This window comes from Dermacentor andersoni, chromosome 2 (assembly GCF_023375885.2).
Source record: "Dermacentor andersoni chromosome 2, qqDerAnde1_hic_scaffold, whole genome shotgun sequence".
Taxonomy (NCBI): domain Eukaryota; kingdom Metazoa; phylum Arthropoda; class Arachnida; order Ixodida; family Ixodidae; genus Dermacentor; species Dermacentor andersoni.
In genome coordinates this window covers 240,297,087-240,321,843 of record NC_092815.1, presented here as the reverse complement: position 1 = coordinate 240,321,843, position 24,757 = coordinate 240,297,087, and the positions used below count along the sequence as shown (strand labels likewise).

Sequence of the window (24,757 nt, the reverse complement as noted above, 5' to 3'; positions counted from 1 at the left end):
CTCCCTTCCTGCGACATCAGGCACGAATACGAGGCGCGGTCTATGGAGATGCTGTTTTTCGCCGTCACCTATATTCACCGCGACATGCACGCGCGAGAGCGGGAATCAAATGCCGCCTATTAATAAGACGATCTGATTGACGAGCACGCGAGGCTGCATCAATTAAAAGGCGGCCCCGCACGAGCGTCCAGAAGTCGGGGCAAATCAGTTCATTATACTCACGTTCGACTCCATCACGTCGTAGCTTGAAAGCCGGGATGCAATTAAAACGAAAGCCTTCACTTCGAACGCGCGCTTAGCGTTCGCGCTTTCCAACAAGCCGCTAATAGGGTAGACACAGATTTGGCGCTTCAGAAGTCGAACTATAGGAGCAGTAAACGGGGTTAGCGCACATTTCCCGCATCGTATTACAGTGATAGAGAGACCCTGTCATAAACAGCGGCTATATGATGGCAATTACTCCTCACTTTGTGTTTCATAACGTAACCTTGCGGCTCAAATTACACAATCTGGCACCAACAGACGTCGATCACTGGAGGCCCCGTGTTAATACTCACCACCTCCATGTAGCTCGATCAAGCGCACCCTAAACTGCGCACTTGGGCGTCATCAGCGGTCGTCACGAATGGGAAGCGCACCCGCCACCACGTGCACACGGACGACCGAGCTACGCTGCGAAGTCAAGCTTGAAGTTTGAACCGTTAGAGCAAGACACTGCGTTGTACACCACACTACTCGGCGATGAAGCGTCCACGCTAACTTTCACTTGCACGCACTCTTTCACAAGACGGCGGCGTTCCGGCTAGATTTATAAAGTTGAGAACCTTAGGGAACAAGGCGATATAATGGATCTCTAAGATATAGATAGGTAAGCATGTGTTAAGCGCGCAATTCGTGAAAACACGAGTGCACGACAAGGATGCATGGCCCCTTTCGTTATTTAGTAGATGGCACACATACGCCAGAAATTCCCTGAGACTGCAATGAAACGGCGAATCAATGCATACGGTTTCGTTCGGATGTAGTATGTGCACGATTACATGCTTGGGGTGCCAGAATGATCGGTATGGGCGACAGAGATTTTCTCGGAACGGAACATTCCGGTGCCGCTGAACAGCACTTAATGTGCACTGAGAGAAATAAGAGTCCTCTAGACATTTTCAATGGATATATATATATATATATATATATATATATATATATATATATATATATATATATATAAACGAGAAGAAAGGGGGTTACCCGAGGGGCCCGATTTTTATTAGTCATATCATAAGAAGCCAACGAACACTGACACCAAGGGCAGCATAGGGGAAATTACTTGTGCTTAATAAATGAAATAAAGAAACGATAAATTAGTGGAAATTAGATAAATTAGCAAAATGCGAAGGCTCTGGGTTCGGTTCCTACCTGCGGCAAGTTGTTTTTTCATACACTTTAATGTCCACTAATTTATCGTTCCTTTATTTCGTTTATTAAGCACAAGTAATTTCCCCTATGTTGTCCTTGGTGTCAGTGTTCGTTGGCTTCTTATGGTATGACTATATATATATATATATATATTGACACGTGTACTTAAATTTATCGGGCGACCACGTTTCGCCGCCTAACAAATCTTATCGCACAGCGCGGGACGCGCTTGCATGTATCCGAAGTTTCTGGAAAGTTATCGATGCTTCTATCCGCAGTCTGTTGTCGCCGAACCTTGTGTTATCTGATTTATTCGCCTGACGCGAATGGTGTAGAACTTTGTGGAAGGCACGCGGGTCCCAACGATTAGTCTGGAACATTCGACGATTCTGTATAAAAGCCGACGCGCTTGACCCGCTGATCAGATTTTCGACGATCGCCGAGTGTGTTCGCCGCTACCGTTGTTCTTTGAGTGTAGCCTGTTTTTGAGGGCACAAGTTCGCCGAATAAAACGCTCGTTTCATTAATCAGTTTTGCTGCCTTCTTAACCGTCACTACCACATGACAATATCTTCACGTTCGCGGTCAATGTCCGCAAGCGAGTACCATAGCGACGTGGGCCGGTACCGGAGACAGTGTAGCCACATATAGCCGAATAAATGGAAATGTGTAAATGATAAGTGCGGATTTTAAATATACTTGTCTTCAGCAATACGGTGTGTCAAAAATGTTCCTGATACTTATCGCATTCCCGTAGACAGTCATTGTGACATGGTTCTGGAAGAAATTTTTGTTGTTGCAGTAGGTATATTGCTGTTGCACTATTTGATTAGGGAACACAGACGTACACCGGTACATCTGAAAGGGTTAGTACCGATGGATACGTGTGAGTCGTTGTATAAGCGGAATTTCGGCACTTTGTGACCTAGTGCACGTGCGCACCCATGTACAACATTCGCGTTTCATGAAGGGCTCAGCATTGCAGTAAGCCGCGAGGTGCGGATATTGGACGTGCTCAGGGCTCCTATCGACGCCAATGTGAAACGACGATACGTCGTCGATGACAATACCTGTACCTGTACCTGTACCTGTACAATACCTGCACTGTACGCTACATCATCGTCCCCGCACCTTCTCTCTCATTCCCCTTCTCACTTTACGCGTAAAGCAGCGGGCCAGTGAAAGGTAAACCCTGCGGTAGACTTTTGCGCTTTCATCACATTAAAGATGGTCTTTCTATACGCTCTTGTTCTTGGTAGAGGACTGTTGCAGATAATACTTTTCCTGAATCATGTTTCACCTAACCGCTTTGGATTCCTGTGAAATGCATATAGACACACCTCTTTCTTTTCTTTCTCTCTCTGCGGCGGGTGTGTGTGTGTGTGTGTGTGGTGTGCGTGTTTGTGTGTGTTTAAAAAAATATAGTGACGTTTTCGTGAACACGGGTTACACGCAAGTGTATGGATGGTATTCCCTTTTGTGCACTGACGCGCATTGTCGCAAGCTACTTAGCACGTGCTTCGGGAGTCTCCTGGGCACGCCTAGCCCGCGCCTTTTGTTGGTCTTGTTCAGCTCGTGCCCAGCGCTTGCCGATGACTTCGACGACAACGGCCTGATTTGTCCTTATCGCTCGGCCTCTCGATCACTAGAAGAACCCAATACATCAATGGCGCTCACAGAGCCAGTAGCGACTGCCAGAGGAGGTGAACCTAGGCGAACCCAGCGCGCCTCAGCCCCCCCCCCCCCCCCTCCCTGACCAACACCCTCTAGAGAACTGCCCTGACCCTCCACCTCATTCGTCCTCTCTCAACCGCCCCACCGTTCCTGCTCTGGCGCTCGCTCCTCCTCTCCACCCCCAGGCTCACTCCTCCTCCAGCGCTCGCTTGCCTCTCCCAGATCGGCGGCCTTCACCGATTTCACAGACCGCATTCGCAGAGAAAAACGATTTCACAGATAAAAACGTTTGACAGCAGGAATAATTCGTACACTGACGGCAGACTCGTCAGCAATAGGTATGCAATGCCCTGAATGTGTTGCTCATCGGTATTTTATATATGCGATATGTTCGCAAAGGTCACAGCTAAAAGATGAAATTATCCAGGCTCATTAATCGAGGTTTGACGCTGTTCCAGATAGTATTAAACCGACTGAACTTAATATTGTCTTCAATAGCGAAGCGCTTGGGCCATAGACTTGAGAGCCTCCGGCGCAGACATGGGCGTTGTTGGAGATCCTGAAGTCTGCGGGCCACCGTTTGTGGACTCGGCGTGAAACTTGAAGTATGCGTGCAGCTAGAGCCGTTTCTCTCCATTCTCTCTCTGTTCGTCCTTTTATCCCCTCTTTCCTAGTTTAGGGTAGCAAACAGAAAGCGAGTCTTGTTAACCACTTCGCCTTTCTTTCTTGAAAGGCGAAGGATAAGAAACTAGGCGACATGCGTGTCCACGCTCTCTCGAAAGCCCATATTTGAATACGTTGCCGAGTTCTGTTGCAATCCTGGGCACGTGCTTGCTAATGAATATTGTAATCTCAAAGCCCTTTTTTGTGCCTTTCTGTTGCCCCCGCGTGTATACAGTCAGCGCTTTATGCCAATAAAATCAGTCGGAAGTCAAAGCTCCTTCACTATCTGCCTGACAGCTTCTTTTAACAATTTGCACGATGTGGACGGCACCGCCAACTTGACCATTTGGGGTTCTAAAATTAACATACATCCAATAATCGGTACATGAGAACCTTTGCATTGCATAACCAGCGAAGTACGCGAGCTGAGCCGGCAATGGGGGAACTAGCGATTTAGTGTCGAGCAGCGCAGTGCCATATCCGCTGAGCCACCGTGTTCGTGGACATGTTGGTGAACATCTCTACTGCCAGCTGCAAGCATGTTGCTCAATGCGACAGCTGTCGGCATTAAAAATGACTGAGAATGTGTCGGAGACAGCAAAAGTCGCAGTTTCGTCCGGAAGGCGAAGCATCGATTGCGATAGCAAATTTGTAGATAGCTATACAAAGCAAGGATAGTAAGGTAACCCGGCTCGAAACAAACCATCGGACCGAATTAGGTCACGAGGTACGCGACAGTGAGTATGTGCCGCTCTTCAATGAACTTTTTTTCAGCCAACTTTTTGCGTTACGAGGTATGTGTCACTGGGTATGCGCGGCTCTTCAATAACGAAAACAAGAAATGTCCTTCAGAAATGTATCCCATGTTGGGCGGAACCGCACCTGCGTCACGCACATTCAGGCACGGGCCACTCGCCGCGCTAGGTGGCGCAGCGTGTCCAGTGGCAAGCGCGATATGGGAGCCCGGCTGCTTACACGCCTCCTACACGACGCATTTCGGCGTTCGCAGTACGGTGTGTCGTTACATTATTGCTTCAATGCTAATGGCAATATTAAGGCCTTATGTGGCTCATGGGTCAGTCGATCTTGAGCGAAAACGCATCGACGACACGGAAGCTACAAAAACGCTACGAATCCTCGACCTTTGGCGGCAGTCGGACACATGACCGTTGGTCTTAATGAAGGCGAAGTTAATTAAGCCACAGTAAATTAAAGTAGAGCTAAGGCACTCGAACCCACGACATTTGGCGGTAGTTGAACCCTCGACCTTTGGAGTTAGGAGGAATGACTAAGCGAATTAAGGGGGATGTGTACATCATGTGTCCGTCTTTATGCATAGACACTTGAGCTTTCGCCTTCAAGTCGCCTTAGGGATAACATAAGAGACCCTGTGAATTTTTATTTTTTTATACGCGTCGACATTCACCGTGAGATGGGTCCTGTCAGAATTCTTCTGACCGCATACCTTCCTTCCTTTTTCATTTCTTTATCCCGTTTATAAACACAGCGCCCGAAAAAGCACGCTCGTTTCATGAGATGCATAGTGTCTGCAGTGCAGGCACGCGTACTGCCTACAGGAATCCCGAGAACTCGCCAACGGTTTCTATGATATCTGATTTGTTTCGATACCGCAACGCCGCTTCCTCTTGGGCTGACTAACTGCGCAAACTTTCTACTTCGGTGGTAGTCGCATGCCAGTTTGTGACAGGTAGCCGTCGATGACGCCTAGCGCCACTTGCAGTTTGTTTTGCTGAGAGTCAATTGGTCGCGACGGAGTCCACAAATAGACGTAATCTGCATAAATTGCGACGCGAACTACGGAAATATCCTCCAGTCGCTCAGCAAGGCGTATAATTGTTGCAGGCCTACGCGGCACACGCAACACAGTGACAGCGTAAGCTGGAGGTGCGGCTTCAAAGCAGCTCCATTTTCGGCACCAAGCTACAAGGTCTCAGCGGCGAAGTTCTTTCGCGTCGTTTTCGCGAGAACGATCTGAACTGTCCGCCCTGCGTCGATGGCGACCTGCGGCTTGCCCTTGTTAGATACGGACCCTTTTCCTGGCATCCTTCGAGTTCACCAGACCACATCGAATCGCCGTCACACCCAATTAAGGTGCGCAGAAGCGCGTCAAACACGTTCCCGGACCTATCAGACAAGTTGGCGACCCCAACCCGAGGCACTGCAAGTGGAGCTATTGTCCCACTGCTTGACTCTTCCCGAAAATGCAACGGGAGCCTTGCACGGTTCCGGGTAATCTGGGACCCGAGCGAAGTTGTTTCGCAGCTCTGAAAGGTAGCTCGAAAACAACCCGTCTCCTCCCGCTAAGCGCTTGCAAACCCGGAGGCAACGCCATGGCAAGTCATCCTTCGGACAGTGAAGCCCATGGAGCGACCCCCTGAGCCGAACGTGATTGCACTCGCACGGGCGCCTACCATTGGAGGAAAATGACGGCACCTGAGCGGGCTCGACGATTGGCCAAAAATGACGTGACCTCGAGACACCGAAGGGGTAAAAGCGAGAGACAGGGAGCCGAGAGAAGCATTCGTCCTTCATTCATCTCTTTCGGGCTTCTTGTCACGGGCCGCAGCGTCCGATTTGCTGCCGGCCATCAATGACTTGATGACTATTAATTACTTCATGTTATTACTGCAAATAATGTAAATAAACGTACAATTTTTATCTCAAAATCCTCAACGTCGGCCAACTCCCGCACTCAACGGCAAGATACAATACCCTGCTCTCTGCGCAGCGGTCCGCTGAGCCCCATGTTGCCTGGTTGCAGCAGCGCGCGTAGCCCTGCGATTCGCTTCTTCAGGAGAGGTCCGTGCCTTACGAGGAGGCGCGGTAGCGTGTAGGGAAGAGTAAACACAGGTACCTAGGCTACGTGGCGCACATTTCACATCCATTGACCCGTGGTACAGTACGTTGCTATTGTTATTGTTGATGATGATAACGGTGGTTTATTGGCATCCCCTTCGGGGTGGTGTCTAATAGTCACCTAGTCTGCTTGAGTTAACCAGGTCCAGCCACATGCAGCATGCAACTGATATATGCAACTACTACATGTCGGGACAAGTGGCGGAATATAACGGAACGGCAATGCGAAATGTGCACGTATCGACGCTACGCGGTCACATCACGTGTCAAATGGCACGATATGATGCTGCTGATGATGATGATTTAATGGCACTATCTTTCGAACGGGACGGTGACAAACAGTGACTTAGCCGGCTTAAATTAATCAGGTATGAATACATGCCTTTCATTATACCAATATTTATCTATCTCCATAATTTCTTTATCTTCCTCAAAACTTCTCTATATACCTTGAACCGCTACCTGTGCAACTAACTGCTACATGGCATGCTACCTGGAGTAATAATATGCAACTGCAATGCAGAGGGCGCACGTACAGACGCTACACGGCGCGCATCTCATATCGCAAGGCAAGTGTCACAATACGATGCTAATGAGGATGATAATTATTATTTATTGGCATTATTCCTTTCAAACGCGGCGGTGACATGGTCATCTAGTCAGCTTGTTTTAAACAGGTACACAATATATATATATATATATATATATATATATATATATACATATATATATTTCAGGATTTCCGATTGCCGATTTTCAAGATCACCAGCGTCCCATGACTTACGCCGCCGCTGTCCGATGTCCACCACCCGTCACAACCACACCGCCGTACCACCAGCCTCCAACAGCCGCTCCTTGGTCGCCGCCGCAAGAGGATGCTTCGAGGCGCGCACCCGTTATGCCACTGCAGTCACACCAGCAGCCGTGGTTCCCCGCCCCTTGGTCAACGCCGCAAAACGACGCTACCGGGACGGCCGCAATTTCGGAAAACCAACGTATGGCGCACCGTTGATAGGCGACCACTTTGTTTTCACTGCGGAGGCGCCGGCCATATTTCGCGTAATTGCTGGCCTCACGACACGTCACTTCGACCTCATCGTCCGTGGTCCTGTGGTCGACGTGCAAATGACGATTCCATGCTACGCCGCGACGACGCTACTTTTCGGGAACATCCAATAGCGCACCCGAATGACGAATCCATGCCCAACGATAGGTCCGATTTCGGCCGTCGGTCGCGTTCTCCAACCTCTCCATGTCAGATGGCTTCACCTACTGGACGTACTGTTGCTGACCTCCGAGGACGAAGGTCGCCCAGCCCACGCCGGGGAAACTGAAGGTGGCGATCTCTGGGGGTAAGGTTGCAGGCCCGCCACAAGACAATAAAAAGCCCCCAACACTCCCGCTGCAGAACGCTGTGAAGCCGATAAACACCGAAGAAATTGTGAGCGCCCACATTGATGTTTTGGTGGATGGACAGCCAGTGACAACGTTAGTCGACACTGGTGCCGACTTCTCGATAATGAGTCAGGAAGTCGTCCTCCGCCTGAAGAAAGTAATGACGCCATGGACGGGACCTCAGATAAGGACGACAGGCGGTCAATTACTGATGCCTACTGGAAGATGTACTTCTAGAATTAATATTGGGGGTTCTTCTTTCGTGGCCGCTTTCATCGTTCTACCTGTGTGCTGTAAAGATTTGATCACTGGAATGGGTTTTCTGAAAGAAAACGGCGCCGTAATTAACATCCCGGATCGTATGGTGACGTTTTCTAAGAATCCTGGTTTAGTCTATTGCTTATCGCCGCAACACCACTCCTTTCGTCTAACAGAAGACGACGTTGTCATCCCACCTCGATCATGTACCCTTGTTTCGGTAGCATGTGACGTACCGTTTCATTGCGAAGGCGTTGCCGACAAAATAGCCACGTTGTTGTTCACTCATGGTATCTCGGTCGCACGAGGAATCGTAAATGTCACCGACGGGCGCACAAACCTGTTGCTAACAAATTTTAGCACAGAGCGACGGCGCCTTCCAAAGGGCACGGCTGTGGCTTATTTTGACGGTGTTGCGGATGTCCGCGGCTGCTGTTCACTGCTAGAAGAAGCACCTACGCAAGACACAGCTCCTGTACTTGACGTCAGCGCTGCTTTGTCGCCACACGAACGAGAACGGCTTCTTACGCTACTGGCCGAATTCAGCGACTGCTTTGCGTCGACGTCCAGCGTCGGTCGGACACCTCTAACAAAGCACCGAATAATTACAGAGGATACGGCAAGACCAATTGACCAAAATCCTTATCGTGTTGCTCCCAGAGAACGTGAAGCCATACAACAACGAGTGACAAAAATGCTTAAAGACGACGTGATCCAACCATCAATGAGTCCCTGGGCATCTCTTGTAGTTCTAGTCAAGAAAAAGGACGGCAGCTTGCCTTTCTGTGTGGACTACCGAAAACTAAATCAGGTGACAAAGAAAGATTTGTACCCGCTTCACCGTATAGACGATTCACTCGACAGACTTCGACACGCGCGTTACTTCTCTTCAATGGATTTAAAGAGCGGATATTGGCAAATTGAGGTAGACCCGAGAGACCGTGAATAAACTGCTTTTGTGACACCAGACGGCCTATACGAATTTAAGGTCTTGCCTTTCGGCTTGTGCTTTGCCGCTTCTACGTTCCAACGCCTCATGGACACTGTGCTTTCAGGCCTGAAGTGGAAAACCTGCTTAGTATACTTCGACGACGTCATCGTGTTCTCCGCAACATTTGAAGAACACCTCGAACGGCTTGAAGCGGTTCTGCAGTCCATCCGGTCCGTCGGCCTTACCCTGAAACTGGAGAAGTGCCACTTTGGCTTTGCGGAACTACACTTTCTTGGTCACGTTGTCAGCCACGCAGGTGTCCGCCCGGATCCCGAAAAAATTGCCGCCGTCGCACAGTTTCCCGTACCATCGAATAAAAAGGCTGTCAGGCGCTTCCTCAGCCTCTGTGCCTATTACCGGCGGTTTAGTGCAGACTTCGCTCATATTGCGTCGCCGTTAACTCGCCTGACGAGAGACGACGTTGCTTTTGTATAGGGCGACGAAGAGCAAGGTGCATTCAACGACTTGCGGGAACGTCTCCAGACACCTCCAGTGCTTGCTCACTTTGATGAGACCGCTCCTACATTGCTCCACACTGATGCAAGCAATGTTGGCTTGGGAGCTGTTCTTGAGCAACACCAGGAGGGCACACAAAGAGTACTTGCCTATGCAAGTAGAACACTCTCACGCACAGAGGCTAATTACTCCACGACTGAGAAAGAATGCCTCGCCGTAGTATGCTTGGGCGGTTATGAAATTTCGCCCATATTTGTATGGCCGCCACTTCACAGTTATAAGCGACCAGCATTCACTGTGTTGGTTGACAATCCTTAAAGATCCTTCGGGACGACTGGCGCGTTGGAGCCTACGGTTGCAAGAGTTTGACATGATGTCAAGTACAAGTCGGGGAAACGACATACGGATGCTGACTGCCTGTCTCGATCGCCGATAGAGTCGTCTGCTCCACCCGAAGAAGATTCGGCATTTCTTTGTGTTCTAGACACATCCACCATCGCGCAACTACAACGGGACGATCCTGAGTTGCTTGAACTCATCAATTACTTAGAGGGCAGATCTGCGAAACCGCCTAGAGTTTTCGCAAGAGGACTGTTGTCGTTTTGTTTGCGGGCGAAAGTACTTTACAAACGAAACTTTTCTTCGACCGGGTCCCCCTATCTGCTCATCATTCCTGCAGCTCTTCGTACGGAAGTACTTGAAGCCTGTCACAACGAGGTGACTTCTGGTCACTTAGGCTACACGAGAACGCTGGCCAGAGTGCAGCACAGGCACTACTGGCCGAGACTTACCACCACCGTGAAACATCACGTTCGCACTTGCCTCGACTGCCAGAGGCGCAAGTCGCCTCCGTCGAAACCAGCCGGCCTCCTACAACCCGTCCAGGTTCCTCGAAGACCATCTGACCAAATTGGAATGGATATATTGGGCCCACTTCCTACTTCTACTGCAGGGAATCGCTTTGTTATTGTCGCAACCGACTATCTCACACGTTACGCTGAAACAAAGGCAATCCAGAGAAGTACAGCAGCCGAGGTGGCGCGCTTTTTCATTGAGCATTTTGTGTTGCGACACGGCGCACCAACCGTCGTAATAACAGACCGAGGAACCGCATTCACGGCTGCACTGTTAGATCACGTCTTGCTGCTAAGTGGAACGTCTCATCTGAAGTCAACCGCCTACCACCCACAAGCCAACGGATTAACAGAACGCCAAAACAAAACAATTGAAGACATGCTCTTTATGTACGTGAATGTTGAACAGAAAAATTGGGACGACATCCTACCGTATATCAACTTTGCATACAACACGGCGAAACAAGAGACAACGCGCATGACTCTGTTCACCCTTGTTCACGGACGGGATGTACGAACGATGTTGGATGCAATGCTTCCACACGACTTTGACGACACTGATACGGACGCCGATGTGTTTACGCAACGCGCAGAAGAGGCTCGGCAGCTCGCACGCTTGCGGATCTGCCAGCAGCAAGACTACGACTCAGGGCGCCATGATCTTAACCGTCGAATGGTCATCTATGACATCAGCGACAGAGCGTGGGTTTGAACACCCATACGGAAACGAGGCCTCTCCGAGAAGCTGTTAAGACGATACTTCGGACCATATCTAGTATTGCGCCGGCTCAGTGATGTCACGTACGAGGTCGTCCCCGATAGTGCCAGTTGTACGCGGCGCCGCACACATTGTCCTGAACTTGTGCACGTTGCCCGCATGAAGCCGTATGTGAGCGAATAACTATGCGAGAGAGACTTACTTCCGCGAGTGACATTTCTGGTTTAGCATCGGGGCGATGCTCTTTTAGGGAGGGACAAATGACGCGTATATTCTACTTAGAAGACAACGACGATGGGGGCAATAACGGACTCCGTCTAGTGGGTGGCTGAGATTTGAGAGAGGACGAAGAAGACGTGCCTCGGTTCCGTTTGTTTTTGAACAGCTTGTCCTGTTGTTCTTGAACATCTCCCTGTATTCTGTCCGCGTTGTACCGCGACAATATATATATTTCTAGCATTCCTTTATACATTTCCTTAAACTTCTTTTTATTCCTCAAACCTTCTTTAACTGGGTGCATCTTCTACATGGCGTTCTACCTGGTGTAATAATATGAGACTACAATGCGAAATGTGCACGTACACTGTAAACGAAAATAAACCCACCTGGGAGTTTTTAACAGGTGATGTGCACTAAAACCTCCCCTCCTGAAATATTTACTCCAATGTATCGGAGCAAAACAGCGCCATTCCCTCGTTTCACTCCTCTGGCTAGCTGCGGGAGTATTAAGGCGACATGACGCAATTTTACTCCGCTTCAAAATCTCGTTCTCCCGTGAAACTCCGACAGGGAGTTTTAAAAAACTCCCCTCCGCCGAAACTGGTTGGTCACGTGGCGCTTCCCATGAGGCTGTGCGCCTTGCTAGCGACCGGGCGCGTTCGGCGGAGCCGGCAGTGCTCATGGCTGACGGTTTGTTTACATCTGTGATGTGTCGTTCCGTGACAGTGTTTCGTCAATTTGTTTCCAGTATTTCCTTCCAGAAAGTGTTATAGGCATGCCTGAAGCTCACTGTAGCTCAGCTTCAAGTACGTTAGCTCTGATGACTTTGCTGACAACGATGAATGCAAGAGCAACGTTTTCAAGTGCGGAAAAAGGCTTAGGTATACCTCGAAGCTGCTCACTGGCTCGTGATGTCGGCTCAGGTTCTGACTGTGTTTTCGTGCTGCGTGACCCAGGCTTGTGTTCTTCAGTACGTGAAATGCGACTTGGATATCCTTCTGAATACATGGTGACAACGTCCGGTGTAATGTTTGAAAGGACCGCGTAGCAGTGGCAACAGCAGCCACTGTTCGAGCGACGACATCCATGCTAGTCGCACACGAATGGCGTACCCCAAGTTCGTTGCGGTGCTGTGTTGCCAGTGAGAAAGACCGGAGTGCAAGCAACTGTTTTTATGTATCTGTGAACGGATATCCTCGCCCGAAGAAAAAACGGTAGGACATAAGTATGCGTACTGTAAATAAAGCTTCTTATTGAGCGATGTGAATCGAATTTTTATTTATTTATTTATTTATTGATACTGCGGTCCTGTTTCCAGGACCTTAGCAGGGTGCATACAAAGTGAAATATTCTAAGTACAAAATACAGCGATACATAACATAGGTCACTCGCGATGTACAAATGCAAACAGTTACTGAACAACACACAGTAAATCACTCGCTACATAAACATAGGTGCGACTCAAACAATGGCAGTGAGCATTGAGTTACAACGTCATCAGTAAGATTATTCCATTCAACAATAGTTCTGGGGAAAAAGGAAAATTTGAAGCAATTCTTTTTAGTAATTAACGGTGTTATTGTCTGTGAGTGTCGATGACGTGTAGTATAACCAGCAGAGAAAGTGATAAAGCGTGATGTATCAATGTTGTAGTGCCCTTTTATGAGCTGAAATAAAAATTTTAAACGGCATGTTTGGTTCCTTGTTAACGCGCATATAGGTTTTGGTCACGTCGTTGCTTCCGCTATTGCATTAACATTACGCTCTATCCGAGACACTGATTTGGACGCATGCCTGCTGGCTCCGAATTTAAGGATTCACTCGACAGATCAGCAATGTTGCTCCTTTTCACAACCGAGAGAGATTGCTTGGACGCAGAGCAAGTAGCGCGGTGTATAAGATGTATGACTGCGCATTTTCTGGTGTTACGTCGGCTGCTGCGGGTCATGCTCACACGTAATAATTTCTTGCTACGCTACCACTACATCGCAAAAATTTAATTTTGCTATGAAGCACGCGCACTTACATTTTACTTGCTTACTGTAACTAACGCACTACTTTTTGGCCGCGAACGCCGGCAGTGTGCGAAGTCGCTTCAGCACTCGCAGAATGGCATGATAATTTTGAAAAATTACGCCATTAATTTTTTTTCTCTCACTATTCTGAATTAACGGTCTTGTGTTGATTAAGGTATTCTGTTAATTTCAGCGAGGCAGATCTCGTATGAACGAGCATGTGAGTCGTAATTCTGAAAACAGCACAGCTGCTCCCTAGGCGGTTTCGAGGCACACAGTATCGTGGCTATATATACTGGCACCGTTGCTTCTTGAGTATCGCGTGTCCGTAGGATGTCTTTCAAATTTCTGCATTGGGTATTTCTGAAATGTTTATGTATGTCATGATATATGTGCTTTCATTGACTTGTTTCGTCGAATTTGACGCGGTCTCGTGTGCGTATTTTGAAATTTGACCAGCAGCCTCTGCATGTAAAGATGTTCACGCAAACTCACGCGATGCCTCTTTTTATACTCCCGTTGCACCTCGAAAAAACTCCGTCCATTGCAAAGCAAAAAATAAAGAAAAGGCAGAAAAATAAACTCCCATAATTCCACGCAAAAATTCCGCTCGCACGGAGTAAAAATTCTACTCCGATCATACGGAGCATAATAAACTCCGAACCGGGGGGTCGCTACACTGTAAACGGAAATAACTCCGAGGTGGGAGTAGAACGCTTGTCCTATAGCGACCCCCCGGTTCGGAGTTTATTATGCTCCGTATGATCGGAGTAGAATTTTTACTCCGTGCGAGCGGAATTTTGCGTGGAATTATGGGAGTTTATTTTTCTGCCTTTTCTTTATTTTTTGCTTTGCAATGGACGGAGTTTTTTCGAGGTGTGACGGGAGTATAAAAAGAGGCATCGCGTGAGTTTGCGTGAACATCTTTACATGCAGAGGCTGCTGGTCAAATTTCGAAATACGCACACGAGACCGCGTCAAATTCGACGAAACAAGTCAATGAAAGCACATATAACATGACATACATAAACATTTCAGAAATACCCAATGCAGAAATTTGACAGACATCCTACGTACACGCGATACTCAAGAAGCAACGGTGCCAGTATATATAGCCACGATACTGTGTGCCTCGAAACCGCCTAGGGAGCAGCTGTGCTGTTTTCAGAATTACGACTCACATGCTCGTTCATACGAGATCTGCCTCGCTGAAATTAACAGAATACCTTAATCAACACAAGACCGTTAATTCAGAATAGTGAGAGAAAAAAAATTAATGGCGTAATTTTTCAAAATTATCATGCCATTCTGCGAGTGCTGAAGCGACTTCGCACACTGCCGGCGTTCGCGGCCAAAAAGTAGTGCGTTAGTTACAGTAAGCAAGTAAAATGTAAGTGCGCGTGCTTCATAGCAAAATTAAATTTTTGCGATGTAGTGGTAGCGTAGCAAGAAATTATTACGTGTGAGCATGACCCGCAGCAGCCGACGTAACACCAGAAAATGCGCAGTCATACATCTTATACACCGCGCTACTTGCTCTGCGTCCAAGCAATCTCTCTCGGTTGTGAAAAGGAGCAACATTGCTGATCTGCCGAGTGAATCCTTAGACTCGGAGCCAGCAGGCATGCGTCTAAATCAGTGTCTCGGATAGAGCGTAATGTTAATGCAATATCGGAAGCAACGACGTGACCAAAACCTATATGCGCGTTAACAATTCGATTCACATCGCTCAATAAGAAGCTTTATTTACAGTACGCATACTTATGTCCTACCGTTTTTTCTTCGGGCGAGGATATCCGTTCACAGATACATAAAAACAGTTGCTTGCACTCCGGTCTTTCTCACTGGCAACACAGCACCGCAACGAACTTGGGGTACGCCATTCATGCGCGACTAGCATGGATGTCATCGCTCGAACAGTGGCTGCTGTTGCCACTGCTACGCGGTACTTTCAAACATTACACCGGACGTTGTCGCCATGTATTGACAAGGACATCCGAGTCGCCTTTCACGTACTGAAGAACACAAGCCAGGGTCACGCAGCACGAAAACACAGTCAGAACCTGAGCCGACATCACGAGCCAGTGAGCAGCTTCGAGGTATATCTAAGCCTTTTTCCGCACTTGAAAACGTTGCTCTTGCATTCATCGTTGTCAGCAAAGTGATCAGAGCTAACGTACTTGAAGCTGAGCTACAGCGAGCTTCAGGCATGCCTATAACACTTTCTGGAAGGAAATACTGGAAACAAATTGACGAAACGCTGTCACGGAACGACACTTCACAGATGTAAACAAACCGTCAGCCATGAGCACTGCCGGCTCCGCCGAACGCGCCCGGTCGCTGGCAAGGCGCACAGCCTCATGGGAAGCGCCACGTGACCAACCAGTTTCGGCGGAGGGGAGTTTTTTAAAACTCCCTGTCGGAGTTTCACGGGAGAACAAGATTTTGAAGCGGAGTAAAATCGCGTCATGTCGCCTTAATACTCCCGCAGCCAGCCAGCGGAGTGAAACGAGGGAATGGCGCTGTTTTGCTCCGATACATCGGAGTAAATATTTCAGGAGGGGAGGTTTTAGGGCACATCACCTGTTAAAAACTCCCAGGTGGGTTTATTTTCGTTTACAGTGTAGAGGACAAGCGCTCTACTCCCACCTCGGAGTTATTTCCGTTTACAGTGTATCGACGAGCGCATGTCACATCACGTTATAGGTGGTTTGCAGTCATGCGCTTATACTGCCTATTTCCCGCTGCATGCTAGCAAGCGCTGCCGTGGCCCAGTGGTAGCGTAGCTGACTACCAGTGGTAGCGTAGCTTATCGAGCCGGGACAGCGGGCCCCGGCTCGATCCCAGCGGGAACTGGGTATTTGTTTTTCTCATTCCCGGCGACAGCTGCTACGGACACCGGCGGCGGACACCGGCGGCGGACACCATCGTCGACCGAAACGGCTATTCGAACGAGCCCGTAACAGGTTACGCTGTAAAAAGCCGGGGTGACCGCATATGAAGCTTTGTGCAACACCAACCATATTTCCCTAAACTTTCCCTACGTCTACCCGCGCGGCAAATGAACGCACCAACGTGCGCTGCAAACACCTGCGCGCGTTCTTAAGATCCCGACTGCTTCACGGAGCAAGCTGCCATGATCCGTTAGCTACACCTTACTCGGGGTACTTCACAGCTAAGCTCTCCACATGATTACAGGGTTGCCGAAATAAATATATGCGCGTCGAGCAAGTATGCACAGCTTCCACCATCCCTACCCCCTCACCCCCCCAGCACCCCCCCCCGAGCGGTGAGAGACCTTGTTGTTGTCCAGCCCCGACCTACCGACCCAGCTCGCGCTGGCGGCTAGGGGCCAGGAACTGCTGTACGCATATGGGACCTGAGGAGAAGATTCCACCCCATCTGGTGCCAGCGCACACCAACCTTTACTAAGGGCTCAGTAAATCGACTCGCAAATCGCACTTCAGGTGTACACGCAAGGCGCGGTAAACATCCCCATCGGTTGTGCGCCTCGTCAGACAGGTCCGACGACGAGCGGAGGCCCGCTGCGACCCTTAAAGGGATCCCTGTGGACATCGAGGAAAACGAGACAACCAACGAGGACGGTACGCGCGATTCTCTCCAACCGCGTTACTTCACGGTGTTTTCCACGAGCACAAGCCACATGACCAGTGGACCACCGTATGTGTCCCAGACAGAAATACGAGAGCGGTCGCCGATCGACACAAGAGGGAGCTCCATGCGAGCGTTACTCCAGTTCCAAACCTATTTCACGCGGGTCCCTCCCGTGTCGAGGCAGGCACTGTGTACAGGCTTTATTGCACTACGGCTTCGTTCTCGCGTCTGGCCTTTTAGGGCGAAGGTACCGGGCGCACGCTCGCCCTTCCGTCGCAGGTACCCGGCCCCTGAACAGCGCCTGCCGGTAGGGAGGCCCCACCTCTGCGTAGAGCCCAGACTGTGGCCTGGCGCATTTCTGCAGGGAGCGCCACGCTCTGCATCGAGATCTCCACCTGGGGACGGCGCTGGTCTCCTTGTAAGTGGCCCAACACCTCACAAATTTCGGCCCCTAATTTCTTTTAACTTCGCAGCACGCGGGATCCTTCAGCCAGGAACAGCTGGCACATCACCTTGCCTCTCTACGAAAGCTTGTGCTACCAGAAAAGACAACCGTAGCAGTTCTATTATGATGGGAGAGAGCCTTCGCCAGCTCTGACCTCGAGGATCAGCAACGTCGATTGCGAGGGCCCAGGACGCGGCCCGAGCTCAAGGCATTCCGGAATGAGGACGCCTCTCCAAAGGTGCATTCACCCAATAAAAATGTTTATTCTCTCTCTCTCTCTCTCTCTCTCTCTCTCTCTCTCTCCTTGTACGAGGCATACGGATCAAGCCGGCGATCCGATCAGTGGCTCACGGCAGAGTCACCTCAGATTCACTCTTGGCTTTCGCTGAGGAAACGTTGCTTCTAGGGCGGCTCTGAAACACCCTAACCTTCCCAAGAGCCAACCCTCAATCAAAACGTTTTCGTTATCATCACCTCGTTCATTTCATTTCAATAACTTTAGAACTGGGCGCGTGGCACAACACCTCAGAAATTTCGCCCCTTAATTTCTTTTAACTTAGCAGCTCGCGGGATCCTTCATCGAGGAACAGCTGGCACATCACCTTGACTCTCTACTAAAGCTTGTGCCACCAGAAGAGACAACTGTAGCAGTTCTATTACTTTCGAAAACGTCATTGGGTAAGTGAAAAGCTCCGTCAGTTTTATGACGCATCGCGCTGGACATACATGTGGCGTAAAAGATGAAAGTACCCGCTAAATGAAATAAGATTTTACTCCATCTATCACTATCCATCATTTAGCCTTGAGACCGGAGCAGTGAGTAGCGGACGCTTCGCACGGACTTTGGTGTTCAATGCCATTCCATTATCATCAAAAACATAATCCGCGCAGGACCTGTGCGGCGCGTCGGTTTTCAGACGTCTGATATCAGGGTCGCGTTTACTTGGTCTTGGAGGAATCGCACAACGGCTAAGCTTCCGGTTTCATTACATTGACATCGATTCTATGGGACCCTTCAGTTGCAGTCCTTCAGTTGACCTCTAGTCGGCAGAGTTCTAAAGTAGTTTCAGAGCAAATTACGTGCCAAAACTGGTTGAGCTTGAGAAACGAGGCATATTCCTGAACTCGAACCCGTCTAAGAAGCTTCCCGTTAACTGCGTGGAGGAGAAAGTGCGGCAACCATGTTTCACGGCGGCGCCTTGACTACGATTACGCGGACGACAAAGCGAGCGCTGGAAAGAGGCTACGATATAAATCTAAAAAAGGGAATAGAAGAAACTTTCGTGCAATATTTCCGGGAGGAAATCGGAAGCCAGATGGCGAACTGAGAGTTATTCATTCGGAGAAAGATGGCTTCTTCGGCTGTAAAACCAAATTCTTATAGAAGCCAGAAGCATCGCGGCGACGGAAACACTCGCAATGGCTGCGTGTTGGCGGCGCTCTCGTTTACCTCGGCGGTCCTCGACAAACGAAAAACACTGGGGAGAGATACTCACGGGGCAGAGCTGGGTCCGTTCTGCCCGGTAGCTAACAGCCGTCGAGTGTTCGCGCACCGATTCGCATCACTCATCGCCCAAGACGGCGGGAAAAGAGGGAACACGAGTCGCAGCCGCCGCGGACACGTGTCCGCCAGGCGCGCCGAACAAGGCGCGAGGGAAAAGAGAAAAAAACTCTCCACAATGCAACCACCGGCCGGGCTCGGGAAAAAATAGAAAAGGAAACGGATAAATAAGAGAGTCGGCGAACCGTCGTGGGAGCGTGAATGCATCGTTAGAGGCGCGGCGACTCTGCTTTTATAGCAGTCAATGTCGGTTTTGAAGCCCCGAGAACCAGCTGCGCGGCACAACATTTATGCGTGTTTAGGAGTGGAAGGGGGGGAGTGCGAACCACTGCTGCTTGAGCGCACGCGCAGCTTATAAAGCGACGAAGTCATTTGGAAGGAAAGGCAAATACAGTCGAAGCAGGCAGGCAGACGCTAATAGGCGGTTTCAGAACGACAGGAGACCCAAAGTTACGGGACGCTGTTGGCCGCACGCGTACAAAATAGAGCAGAACCATTGCGAACGAGAAAAAGAGAGAAAGGAAGAAAAAAAATCCAAGAGGTGTTTCGGTATCTGGGTATGCTCAGAAGCTTCCGTTATGCCTACGCAAGATGCCTACACCCTAACCTTATCGGTCACCTAAATTAGAGATGCGGCGACGATTACATTCATTCAGCCTGCCGTCGTACGGTTTTCGCATCATCACAAAGACACAGAACTGTTTTATATGTCAATAATAAATACCCATAGCGGATGGCACCGGCCACGCAACAGTAATGATCAAGTAACGCTAAATTACGAACTTGCGCAAATAAGCAATATGGTGTCACGTATGGCAAATGAAGATTAATTCGACAAGACCGTTTTTATGAGACTAAGCAAGAAAAAAATACCCACAAGAATTCACGTACACGATCAAACACAGAACTTGACGATGATGATCAATATCTGGGCATTGTTCTATTATCTGATATGAAACGGAACAAACATGTGCCATACACATATCTACTAAAGTGTTTGCAGCACTTTGTCCGCTAAACGCGCTTTAAAATTTGCCTCAACTGACAATATAAGATGCTAGCCTACACCCCATTCGTTCGTTTGGTACTAGAATATGACATTGCCCGTTGGTTCCCCCATACCAAACAATGCATAAGGAGCGTAGTAGGAATACAGAGGAAAGTCATAAAATTCATTTATAAGTACAACCGCAATGATTCCCCGATAGAAGACCTTAACGAAGCTTGCCTCCCGACACATTTTTACGCCTGAAGTTTCTATCCCACCTCCTTAATGAGGCTTACAAACTAAACATCCATGCATTTGCATCTTTCTCCGAAAAGCGAAACGCTACAACAACCTAAACTTTAATAAATATAGGCTCCACACTGACTCATTCAGGTATTCACTCTTTCCACAGACAATCAGTGACTGGGTTCAATGCGACAATGAATTATAACATATTATGATTTGCTCACCTGACAATTTTCTGCTTATGCTTGACAAATAAATCTATCAGTATTTATCGCGATTGTAAAGATCGCCTACAATCGCTGCATTTTATTTGAATTGGTTTCGATGTACTTTTTCTTCTGCTTCTGTATTGTTATTTTTAATTAATCTTTATCGGCTGGCTCAGGAAGTAGTAGTAGTAGTAGTAGTAGTGATTTTAAGATGAAAGGAAGAGAAAAGTGCAGTGCCGTAACTGTCTCTCAAGGGAGGGCACCTCAACAGCACTGCACGGGGTAAGGGGAGTGGGGAGAAAAGGATTAGAGAGAGAATGAAAGAGAGCGGGGAAAAAAAAAACAAGAAGGTTAAAGAAGAAGCAAAGCGGGGCTTACAGCCGCGCTTGGCTCAGGAAGGCCACACCCCCTTACTGTACTGCTCAACTATGTTTTGTTGTTAGCCGCAATATAAAAAAGTGCATAACAGTTTGTCATTCATATGTTGATGCGATGTATTTTCCCATGCCCTGCAACAGCCTCTATACGGAGACAAGCAGAGTGCGTGAAGTAAATAAATAATGTGTTGCCCGCTCCTGGAACAGGCGACTGCCCAACCTGAAATGCTGCTTTCTGCAGCTGACGGCAGGCGGCAACACAAGTTTATGCTTGTGCCGTCGCGGCAGCAGCTCGCATCCTCATAAGCGCAGGGAAATTGCATCTTTTTTTCTTGACAAGTAGGCAATTAACGGTGCCAAGTGTTATACTAAACAAAGCGGGCGCCAAAATGCGATCATTCTGCAAACTCTGATCAAGAATAGTTCAGCGGTGAGAGCAAAATCTTTTTTCGAACACGCGCAGCGAAATATTCAGGACCCTGTGTGTGTTTCCCTATGAGTCGGTCGGCCAGCGTAATCCTGTTGTTGCAAGGCGAACGCGTCTCGTTAGGCCTACGGGCGTCGGAAACGCAGAACCTCCTCGCAACGTGGACGCGCTATGCGCTCATAACTAACGTTTCAGGTAAGTTTAAGGAAAGCGAAAGCTAATTCCAATAGTTTCTGGCGATCAACGCGAGCGAGGACGTAGCCGTGACGATAATTCACGCTGAAGCGGGAGCCACGGGTGCCGCCATGTTGGACAAGGCTATTTTTTCGCGTGCGTAAACATAGGAGATCTGTGCTCGCGCCGCGTTTCGACGAGTGTGATCTGTTCTGCACCATCTACGCATGCGCGAGGCGCGAGCTTTCGCGCGCCGGCATTGGTACGTGTAAGTTCGGCTTTTACAGCTGAACTCCGGACGGAGACATAACGCAAAGAGCCATCGCCTCTAGTTGTGCTTCCATCAATCGCATGTGGTCTCCTTGCTGTTTGCTACGTGCAACCGTATAGCCATCTATTTACCATACTATGATCGACTATATACAGCGCACCTGTATGCAAGGTATGCTCCGGATCAAGTTGAGTCTCCTTTTAAACTTCGGAAAGGTGTTTCATTGCCATCGTATTCTACGAAGCTGAGGCTCCTATTGCCACACGTTCCTTGGCACGGGAAGCAGACTGGCAAGCAAAGGCATAACCCACGATGGTCGTCGCATATCCGGAGCTTTGCAATTGTACAGTGATCACCCGGGAGGCTGCAGTATTCCTATAACTGCAGTGGTGCCTCGTAATTGAGTGATTTCGGCGGGGCTCTGCCCTGTGCAGAAGTTTGTTCATTTGCACCTGAATTCTTTAGTGCGACGAGGCTGATGTGAACTGCCCGACGCGCTTCGATGTCGTTGTCAGTGCGAGACACGTTAAATACCAGAAAACGCCAGAGCGTTGTCTCTAGCACCTTACTTTATTCAAAAAAGCTATCACGCACACTAGCCCGTAGGAGTTTCCGATTGATTGATTGATTGATTGATTGATTGATTGATTGATTGATTGATTGATTGATTGATTGATTGATTGATTGATTGATTGATTGATTGATTGATTGATGTCCCAAAGCAACACCTGGCCTTGCCACAGTATCCATTTAGCGTTTGGAACAGCAATGGCTGGTTAAGGCACTCACAAATCACGGTACACGGCGTTTCTTGCGCCCCCCTCCACTTTCCGACTCTACACAAATTAACCAAGTTCAAGTTTGCAGCGTGACGCGAGCGGACACCCGTGACAGCAACAGGCAGAGAGTGCGAGCCATTGCTTTGGCAAAGTTGAAGCGAAATGGTGAACACTCTTCCGACTCCAATTCGGCATTCTCTCGAATGCAGTGAATTGCCACCACGGGGAAGCCCCGAAGACCTTTCTCCGACACCCGCGCTAGCACTTAGGTGCAATCTCTCCGGGAACCAGGAGGTTCGTCTTCGAAGACTTCGGGCAAGGCCGGACCCAATATCTATCATCAGGTCCTGTCTGGGGCCCGACATCAAAAAGGCCTGGAACGTGTCGTGTATCAACGGTTCCTGTGCCTGCAGCGGACACTCATCCCCTGACCTACGACTGCGCCATGGCCCTAAACATATCAGACCCAAGCTGCTTTAGCCAGGCCGAACTCAAGCCTACCGCTCTCCATCCAGAGGACTATATACCCGATGGATAGCGGACAAGTTCGCAATGTTATTGGTACTGTACCTGTATCACACAAAGCTGCACGCATATAGTTGATGTCTTTTCTCTAACTGTGCATGCATTGCAACAGATCGACCGCTCAAAAATTACATATTTGAGACATCCGCAACCGATTATACAATGTTCTAGCGGACGCCCCGACATCACTGCGAATAGCTCTGCTCGTCCCCTCTTCGAGTACGTGCATGGCTTGCATTTAGGCTTCTATTTCTTACCGTCCACAAAAGATATATGCCACTGCACGAGCATACGCCTAACCCAAACGTGCTTGCTCGTAAAAGTGTATAACAGCACCACACTGCATTGGGGGGAAAAAAGAGACAATTAAAACACATAAAAGACAGCGGGACAGGACACGACAACGAAACAACTTGTAGACCAGAAGCCCAGCGCCCTTACTGTCCTGTGGCTTCTCGCGTATTCGAAAGGGCTTCTTTTTGTTCTCTGAAAGTACTTGAAACATCGCAGCATATAGAAACCAAGAGAAGAACTTTTTATTATACTAGACTTGCTTCCGACGCGAGAGATGACGTTTGCCCCGTATACAGACCCAGAACTGCCTGGAGCTTGGAGTTGTGCACAACGCGCTCTCCAGCTTGTGACGAGCTTTTCGCCTTAACGAACGCAGTGTCATGGTCTGCAAGCTGCTCCAAGTCGTAAAGACGAGCAGCCAGCCCGTCTTCGTTCTCTCACGACAAAATTAATTTTCAGAAGAGAACATCTCAAAGTCAGTTAAACTTCAAAACACGCTGGCTGCCGAGCAGCGCCTAGACGACAAAACAACCCGAAGCTGTGCCGCCATCACGTCTGCGCGCAGGCTGTGACAGCCGACGCTACCGCCTGCCTTTCCGCCTTGACCTACGAGGGGCTGCTATTGAATTTAAGTGAGCTCGAACAAGGAAACAATATGATACCAATTAAGAGACCACCAAGATAAAAAAAAAGCTTTAGTAATTGAACTATTTCTTTTATATTCAACTGCTAAATCAATCATGCACAAATAATATTTTTGCAATGAGCGTCAAAAGTTGACACGGCCAAATCTAGCTAATGTGCGCGGACAGGCGATTCCACGATAAAACCGATTTTCTTCACCGCCTTTGAATGTAACTCGAAATTGAGGACTGCAGTTCAAACTCAGCATTGACAGTTTCCTAGTGCGCTCGCTAATTTCAGTTTGTGCGCCTGGATTACGAATACGTTATTTCAGCTGTAAGAGTTGGCGTCGGCCATGTCAAAAGGGGTGCCATGCCTTCGTCCGACTCGTCTACGCTGAGGAAGTCGATGCAGTTTATACAAGTTTATATTTGCGCCGTCACGGCAGCAGCGCGCATCCACAAAAGTGCAGGCAAATTTGCATTTCTTTCTTAATATAACCAAGCAAGTAACTGTACCAAGTAAAACGACGTAGGCTCCAAAATGCGATCTTTATGCAAAATTTGAGCAAGAACAGTGCCCCAGTGAGCGCCAATACTTTTTTAGAACATACACAGCGAAATATACAGGACCCTCTATATATATTTCCCTATAAACTCCGTCCTTCTGATTTAAAACCGCTTCGCGAC

The 24,757-nt window shown here is 48.8% G+C and overlaps 1 protein-coding gene across 7 annotated transcripts in view; it reads right to left on the bottom strand.

Annotated features, from left to right (window-relative positions):
- The window catches only part of LOC126539898 (glycoprotein-N-acetylgalactosamine 3-beta-galactosyltransferase 1-like), a 166,537-nt gene that overhangs the window by 74,994 nt on the left and 66,786 nt on the right, over nucleotides 1–24,757 (bottom strand). Inside the window, exon 1 of one of the 7 annotated variants that reach the window (XM_055075694.1) lies at nucleotides 19,090–19,705. The exons of the other annotated variants lie outside the window; for them this stretch is intronic. The gene's annotated coding sequence lies outside the window, so the exon portion shown is untranslated. Of the gene's footprint in view, nucleotides 1–19,089; nucleotides 19,706–24,757 lie in introns of those variants that run through there. 7 annotated transcript variants of the gene reach the window in all.